Genomic DNA, 7,655 nt, shown 5'->3' on the forward strand with positions numbered 1-7,655 from the left:
ACTGTGAAGAAAGCTGAGTGCCGAAGAATTGATGCTTTTGAACTGTGGTGTTAGAGAAGACTCTTGAGAGTCCCTTGGAGTGCAAGGAGATCCAACCAGTCCATTCTAAAGGAGATCAGCCCTGGGATTTCTTTGGAGGGAATGATGCTAAGCTGAAACTCCAGTACTTTGGCCACCTCATGTGAAGAGTGGACTCATTGGAAAAGACTGATACTGTGAGGGATTGGGGGCAGGAGGAGAAGGGGACAACAGAGGATGAGATGGCTGGATGGCATCACTGACTCGATGGACGTGAGTCTGAGAGAACTCCTGGAGTTGGTGATGGACAGGGAGGCCTGGCGTGCTGCAATTCATGGGGTCGCAAAGAGTCGGACACGAATGAGCGACTGAACTGAACTGAACTGATACATACCTATTTGTATTGTTTGCTTTTGAGAACGGCTGTTTATATTGAGCAGCAACATTGAATAACAGAAAGAACTGAATTCCACTCCTGCCCATATTGGTACAAGTCACTATATCATTCCATGCCTCTGTTTTCTTATCTGTAAAATAGGGACAAACCTTCTGATATAAACAATGCATTGGGTTTTAGAGGTGCTAATCAGATTGTTAATATGAAATTGTTGTACCTACATAATACATTGTTATATAAGTGAATATTATTAGGCAGCCAGGAAATTAAATGGTGGTTTGGTGAGGTCCCTTGTGTGGTGACATTATGACTTTGCTTCCTTCTTTGCCTGTTCATCTGGAAATTCTCAAGCTACTTGGTACATGCTCCACAGATCTATAATCGAGAGAGCTGCCCCACCACGTTCACAGAACTTCTAGGTAGGGTTCAGTATCATAAGGTTTGGATACCAGATCATGATGCTGGCTTTGTTGTTTTCCAACTCTGTTGCCCTTGAAAAAGCTACACAATCTCCCTGAGCCCCAGTTTCCTTGTTTCTAAACTTTGGATACTAATATTTTCCTCACAGACTAGTGAGAGGCAGAGGTTATTTCGGGAACACCCCTGGGCCCCTGTCTGTTACCTAGGAGCCTCAGGAGGCTGCATTTGGCAAGGCCAGTGCTTTACTTCCAGCATCAGCTCCAAGCATTGCCAAAAAATGCCACAGTGCTGTGTATCTGCTGTATCACTATGGATCTGTCATTCTGTGAATGTTAGCATATCTTTTGGCGACAATGTTTGCATTTTTCAGTCTATCCCATGTTTCAGAGTTGCTTTAGTTGTTTATTCAACCAACATTTACTGAGCACCTACTATGTGCCAGATCCCATTCTAGGCACGGGGACACATCATGAACAAGATAAACTAAAAACACCACTCTTGGTGGGGGTTGGGTGGGGGACAGATAGTAAGCCATAATAGAGCATGTTAGTAAATTCTGGAGTATGTTAGAAACTGCTTGGTTCTGGGGGGAATAAAAGAGTTGTGGGTTGTTTAATGGGTGTTAAGTTTCAGTTGTACAAGATGACTGAGCTCTAGAGATCCTCAGTGCAACGTGGTGCCCACAGTTAACAATATAATGTTGTTCCCTTCAAAATCTTTAAAGGGATGGGCCTCATGTTATGTGTTCTTACCAGAAAAAAAGCAAAACCAAAAAGCCAACAACCAAAAACCAAAGGGATACAAGGAAACTATTGGAAATGATGGACATGACTGTTACCTTGATTGTGGAGGAGGTGTCAGAAGTTTTTGCATATGTCCAAAGTCAAGTTGTACACATTAGTCATGTATAGTTCTTTGTGTATAAGTCATATAGATCAATTATCTCTTACATATTGATATTTTATAGATCGGTTCAGTTCAGTCGCTCAGTCGCGTCCAAGAGTGGTGTTCTTTGAGACCCCATGGACTGCAGCACTCCAGGCCTCCCTGTCCATCACCAACTTCCAGAGTTCACTCAAACTAATGTCCATTGAGTCAGTGATGCCATCCAACCATCTCATCCTCTGTCATGCCCTTCTCCTCCCACTTTCAATCTTTCCTAGCATCAGGGTCTTTTCCAATGAGTCAGTTCTTTGCTTCAGGTGGCCAAAGTATTGGAGTTACAGCTGCAGCATCAGTCCTTCCAATGAACATTCAGGACTGATTTCCTTTAGGATGGACTGATTGGATCTCCTTGCTGTCCAAGGGACTCTCGAGAGTCTTCTCCAATACTGCAGTTCAAAAGCATCAATTCTTCAGTGCTCAACTTTCTTTATAGTCCAACTCTCCCATCCATACATGACTATTGAAAAAACCATAACCTTGACCAGACGGACCTTTGTTGGAAAAGTAATGTCTCTGCTTTTTAATATGCTGTCTCGGTTAGTCATAACTTTTCTTCCAAGGAGCAAGCATCTTGATTCCAGTTTGTGCTTCATCCAGCCCAGTGTTTCTCATGATGTACTCTGCATGTTTCTCATGATGTACTCTGCATGTAAGTTAAATAAGCAGAGTGACAACACACAGCCTTGACGTACTCCTTTCCCAATTTGGAACCAGTCTATTGTTCCATGTCCAGTTCTAACTGTTGCTTCCTGACCTGCATACAGGTTTCTCAAGAGGCAGGTCAGGTGGTCTGGTATTCCCATCTCTTTCAGAATTTTACACAGTTTGTGGTGATCCACACAGTCAAAGGCTTTGACATAGTCAAATAAAGCAGAAGTAGATGTTTTTCTTAAACTCTCTCACTTTTTCAGTGATCCAAAGGATGTTGGCAATTTAATCTCTGGTTCATCTGCCTTTTCTAAATCCAGCTTGAACATCTGGAAGTTCTCGGTTAATGTACTGTTGAAGCCTGGCTTGGAGAATTTTGAACATTACTTTACTAGCGTGTGAGATGATAGCAGCTGTGCAGTAGTTTGAGCATGCTTTGGCATTGCCTTTTTGGATTGGAATGAAAACTGACCTTTTCCAGTCCTGTGGCCACTGCTGAGTTTTCCAAATTTTCTGGCATACTGAGTGCAGCACTTTTATAGCATCATCTTTTAGGATTTGAAATTGCTCAACTGGAATTCCATCACCTCCACTAGCTTTGTTCATATCTCAATTGTATTGAAAGCTGTTTAAAAACAAGGAGCAGTATAAAGTTATCAAGAATGCAGAATTTGGAGCGGCAGGTGTGTCTTCTTAGGGTGTTCGGGGTAAGCACACCTGGAGAGAAATAATTTCATCAAAGACTTGCACTAGCTGAGAGACTGAGCTACATTGGAAATGAAAAGGACAGAGAATATTCTTGCAGAGGGATTAGCACAATGGGTGATGTATCAGGAGGAATAACAGGAAAGCCAGTGTGGTGTGAGCAGGGTGAGCCATGGGGAAAATAGTTGGAGAGGAGGTTGCAAAGTTAAAGGAAGCCCAGATCATTGAGGGCTTTGTAGACATTGATTAGACTCTGGATTTTACTCTGAGTTTATTCATTTCACAAGTAGATATTAGGTTTCTGTTTCTTGGACAGTCATGTGTTAGAAACCACAATGGCCAGGAAGAAGTCAGAAGCAAAAAGAAAGAACAATCTGTTGGTCCCTTTGCTGTTGAGACTGGTGGGCAATCGATGACATCTATTGATTATGTAGGCTTTCTTTTGTTTATCTGGTCAACATGTAGATTGAATATGTAGATTATGTAGCTACATCTATTAATGTAGTCTTTCTTTTGTTTATCTGGTCAACACATAGAGCCCTTCATTTGATGGCTGTCAGGGCATAACTGTGAGAAAATCCAGAGAGGGTCCCCATTTACCTTTAGCTTTCAGCCTGACACAAGTTCTCTCCCTCTTGAAACTATTAACATTTGGGGCCATTTAATCCTGTATTGTGGGCAACTATTTTTGCACAGTAGGGAACTGAGCAGCATCTCTGCCCTCCACCTACTAGATGATAGTAGCAATTCTCCCAGTTGTGACGACCGGAAGTATTTCCAGACACTGTAAATGTCCCTGAGTAGGGCAGGTAGAATCATCCCCAGAGAATCAGTATTCAAACTGGAGAGATGTACTGGACTTCTGTCATTATTTTTGGCTAGTAATGGCTGAACCTTTTCTCTTTAATTTGGAATCCCCTACTTTATGAAATACGGAGACAGAGCATATGTCCTTCTGCAGTATCTGAAAATGCCAAAAACTTGCTTTCAAGACTTCCCTGATAGAGAGGATATGCACCTAGGCTCAGCCAGTCATGTGTATCTACTCCTAGTTTTGTATCTGAAGATAGAGCTGCAAAGAAGCAGGGCCAATAGAAAGCGCCTTGGCAGTTATAGGGGCACAGTAAGATGTAGTTTCCAGGAAAGCAGGGGAAGGACTATCCATAAGACTGTGTGGTCCAGAGAGACAAGTTCTAGAGCTGAGTGCTCAGCACTGGAGGAGACACTACCCTGCTCACAGCATTTCACGACAGGCAGGGCTGTCTTCCAGGTTCCTAGTTTCTGTGCTCAGTTCCCGCTAGTGCTTTCCCCTGTATCCTTTTGGTGAGTTATTTTTCTGCATTAGTCATCCCCATTCAGTTTCTGTTGCTTTCCATCAGGAACTTTGCCTGAGACCAAGAATAAGACAGATCAAAAGGGGTTGGTACTCGAACTTGGAGAGAATGAGCTCTTAGTGAGTAGTTGTCATTTGAATTTTCTTGTGATTTGGAATACTTCAGTAGCTTGCCCTCATGACCTTTGCTCTTTTTGTTTTTAAAACGGAAACAGTCAAAATTCTTACGTGCTCAGAGACACTGCCTTAAGCCTTTCCTGAAGAGAGACTAAATGGAGGAGGGGAGGGAGAATTGTGCTCTTCATGGAGACTTAGATTGAAGACCGAAGCCTCAGAGAGCTCTCCACTGAACCCCATCCATCCATAACCTCCAAAACTCTCTATGAGCTACAAAATGGTGGCAGTAATTTTTAGTAGACTGGTTACTAGACTGTGATTTGGTTTAGACCAGTCTGGTCACCTTTATGACCTAAGACCTTCTTGGTATCTCTGCTGGTTGATAACTGTGTTTGAATCTGGCCCTTCCTCAATCAGATTCTAAAAGAGAATTAAATCCTAATGTCTTAATGCATCCATTGTATGTAATAAAAGAGGCTTATCAAGTAATGATGATAATAATAAAGAAATACTAAGAATGAACACTGAGCACATTCTTGTGCCAGGGACTCTTCTAAGTGCTGCACAGGTAGAACTTTTCCTTTATTCTTCACCTTGACAATATGAAGCAGGCACTATTATTATCCCCATTTTATAGATGGGAAAACAGAGGTATTAAGAGGTTAACTAACTCGTCCAAGGTCACAAAGTCAATGAAGGATGGAGCTGGAATATTGATGTTGATTTATTTAGAAGCATCAACTCCTTTCAAGATGGTGATTAAATCTTCTGACTTGAAGCCATGGATTAAAATACCAGTTCTGTTTCATACTATGAGAACGTACTTTTAACTTTTTTCATTGTTAAAATAAACAAATAGTAGTATCTAGACTCATAGGAATCTGAGAAGATTAAATGAGTTAACATGTAAAAATTGATGCTTTTGAACTGTGGTGTTGGAGAAGACTCTTGAGAGTCCCTTGGACTGCAAGGAGATCCAACCAGTCCATTCTGAAGGAGATCAGCCCTGGGATTTCTTTGGAGGGAATGATGCTAAAGCTGAAACTCCAGTACTTTGGCCACCTCATGCGAAGAGTGGACTCATTGGAAAAGACTCTGATGCTGGGAGGGATTGGGGGCAGGAGGAGAAGGGGACGACAGAGGATGAGATGGCTGGATGGCATCACTGACTCGATGGACGTGAGTCTGAGTGAACTCCAGGAGTTGGTGATGGACAGGGAGGCCTGGCGTGCTGTGATTCATGGGGTCACAAAGATTCGGACACGACTGAGCGACTGAACTTAACTGAACTGTAAAAATTTAGTACCTGGCACCAAGTCAGCATTCGATAAATGTTAGCTAATATTATTAATATTGTTATTTCTTTGTGTATAACTCAGGCCCACTGGTTGCAGAGCTTGTGTTCTTACTCTAATACTATAATGTTTTTCTTATTAGACTCTGTGTCCTCCATTCCACAGTCGAACGGCTGACACACATAAAGCAATCAATAAATACTTGATGAATAAATGAATGAATTAGTAGAAGATACAGGGGGAATTAGTAGAAGATACAGAAGAGAATTGGGTCTGGTGCTACCATGTGGGGTTTGGATGGGAAAACACAAATTCATATTTCTTAGGAAATAAAAATAATCACCTGTGTTTGCTTTCATTGATGGATCAAGAAACATGCCTTCTTTCAATAGTAAATGACCAGCTTGTCTACACTAAAGCAAACACCAGGCTCTGGGACCTCCCAAGCATTTCGAAACCCTGGTCCCTCTCACACTTTTTCTTTGCTTCTTCATCTGCACCTAACTGCCCGCCCAGCCTGTGCTGTGAATTTCATGGCCATAGCTTATGCCAGTAAAAAGCTTTCATGCTCTGCTAATGTGGCATTTGTTTGGTAATATGTGGGAGACAGCATTAAAAATAAATCCAGAAATGGCATCTTATAAATTTGGATTTTCTGTTCTCGTAATTTATAGGAGTTCATGTTAGAGAGCACTGTCTTATGCATAAATACAATTTTTTTTGTGAGCTGATGATGGAATTTATATCAAAGGGGGTCGAACATATACTTCATGAACTCAGCATCCGCTATTAGAAGCTATTTCATGTATAACTGGAGACAAATGATCTCTCCCCCTGTTTGTCTTAACTTAAAATTCAGTTGGTTTGCTTGAATTCATTTCCAAGGCATAGCAGTGGGGGCAGGGAACCCAAGATTTATACACCTTTAATATAATCAATTCTAAACATATCTTTAGACAAATAATTTAAAAATCTATGCATCACGAAACACCTCTATTAATTTCAGGATACGCAGTTTGGAGAATTTTTATGTGATTGTGGGTTTGTATGTTTAAGGATATATATTTTTTTAATTCCATCTTCTCTTTCCTTCCCTCTCAGAAAGAAATTTTAACAGGAACGTTTTGAAATAAAATCCCACAAGGAAACAATCCTCTTAGACAATTAAACTGGGAGAAGGTCCCCTGAGGGCAGAAAAAAAAAAATCCGTAAAAATAATGGCCGTGCTGGGTTTCTGCTCTAGTTTGGTTGAGCATAAGCAAAGACATCGATTGCCTGTGCCCACACTCAGAGAAAACACACACACAGACACACGCAGAGTAAGTATGTCCCTCCATGGAGCTGGCTTGTGACACTGCTGTGTGTAACTACCTGGCCACACTTGGGGCCTTTCTGGCAAGCAGCAGTGATTTGGAGACTGTAGGCAATATAAAATAACAATCAGGTCATTTACAAGGTTCTGCCAAATATTAACCTTCTATCCAATTCTCCTTCAACCTTTCAGAGCCCCTAATGTAAACCAGGCCAGCTCCCACATCACTTTACAATATTCTGGGATGGGGGTGGCAGCAGTGGGTGAGTGGGGGGAGCTGATACACACTTGTTAGAAATATCTTAAGGGGTGTGTTTATACCAAGATAATGATGTGGTTTGTTGTTGTAGGGTTTTTTTTTTTTAAGTGCCAGAAAGATTGTTTAATTGCCCTCCCTTTCCTTAGGGGAAACTCAAAGGTTAACTCGTCCGAGAAAGTAGGGTTTGCATTTGCCCTGCAGATAAC

Source organism: Bos indicus, chromosome 7, assembly GCF_029378745.1.
Source record: "Bos indicus isolate NIAB-ARS_2022 breed Sahiwal x Tharparkar chromosome 7, NIAB-ARS_B.indTharparkar_mat_pri_1.0, whole genome shotgun sequence".
NCBI lineage: Eukaryota > Metazoa > Chordata > Mammalia > Artiodactyla > Bovidae > Bos > Bos indicus.